This window comes from Belonocnema kinseyi, chromosome 2, assembly GCF_010883055.1.
Source record: "Belonocnema kinseyi isolate 2016_QV_RU_SX_M_011 chromosome 2, B_treatae_v1, whole genome shotgun sequence".
NCBI lineage: Eukaryota > Metazoa > Arthropoda > Insecta > Hymenoptera > Cynipidae > Belonocnema > Belonocnema kinseyi.
In genome coordinates, this window is record NC_046658.1 from 30,631,312 (window position 1) to 30,632,719 (window position 1,408).

Genomic DNA, 1,408 nt, shown 5'->3' on the forward strand with positions numbered 1-1,408 from the left:
ATCACTAGCTCACTTCACTTCGTTGAATACTGAGGGGATAACAATTGACCAAATGCATGGGAATCGGTTAATTTTTGCTCTATTTTTCTAATATCTTCGTAGCAAGTAATTTTTCTGTATAAGTGCAATTAAAAAATAGTTTTTCTTTTTTAGGGACTATTTAATGCAATAATAAAATGATAATAATTTTCATTCATGCGTACGTTAGGGCTGAGCGCTGGTCGTCTACCCTTTGAAGCGCGATTCAAAATTACATTGAAAAAACAATTCTTGTAATTTAAATAAAGAATTATTAAAATATACACAAGAATGTATACAAATTGTGTAACTTTTGATTTCAGACAAGAAAAAATTTTGTAACACATATATTTGATGAATAACAGTTTATTTTCATTGAATTTCAAAGACTGGCTAATATTTCTCAAAATATTTTTTGATAGATACATTTTTTTAAATACCATATGATATTTCAGCAGCTTGATATATAGAAGCTAATTGCAGACTATAATAGTGATAATATTTTAATAATTCTAAAACAAAATTTTAGATTGTTCTTTTCGATTGAGACGTGACAAAACGACGCTTGAAGTAAAAAAAAAGAAAGCATAACTACAATGCAGTCGTGATAATTTATGTATTTATAGGTTATATAATTATATGAATTCCCAGAAAAATACATACAAAATATTTAAAACTTATAAATAATTATTTTCAATCACTTTTCCAAGAAATTTCTTTTTAAATTGAATGTTTTGTGAAATATAATTTGGTCTTTGGAATTCACTGAAAATAAATTGTTATTAATATAATATATGTAATGCATTTTTTTTGCCTGAAATCAAAGTTAAACAATTTGTATATATCCTTGTGGATATTTTAGTATTTATTTGCTTAAGTTACAAGAATCATTGGTCCACAGTACAAACCGCAAAAATAAATCAAATCAGCCGGCAGGAAAAAGTTGGGATATAAAAGCCTCAATAAGGTATTTTCACTTCAACCATCAGCTAACTTCACTTTGTTAAAAGCTGAGGGGGAAAAATGGATCAAAACTTTATTTCTGTAATATATTTTTAATTAATCATCATTATTATTTTATTATTCCATTAAATAGTAATTAAAAAATAAATATATTTTTTAACTACACTTATATAGAAAAAATTACCTTTTACGAAGATGTTAGAAAAATAGGGCGAAAATGAACTGAATCCCATACATTTGGTCCCTTATTTTCCCCTCAGCAATCGACGAAGTGAAGTTAGCTGTTTATTGAAGTGAAAATACCTAATAGGCTTTTATCTTTTCTGTTTGAATGTTCCCGCCGCTATATTTGAAACATTGCAATGTTTCACGAAACTCCCAATGTTTCATGAAACTTTTCATTAGGCTAAAGTTTCATGCAAATTTA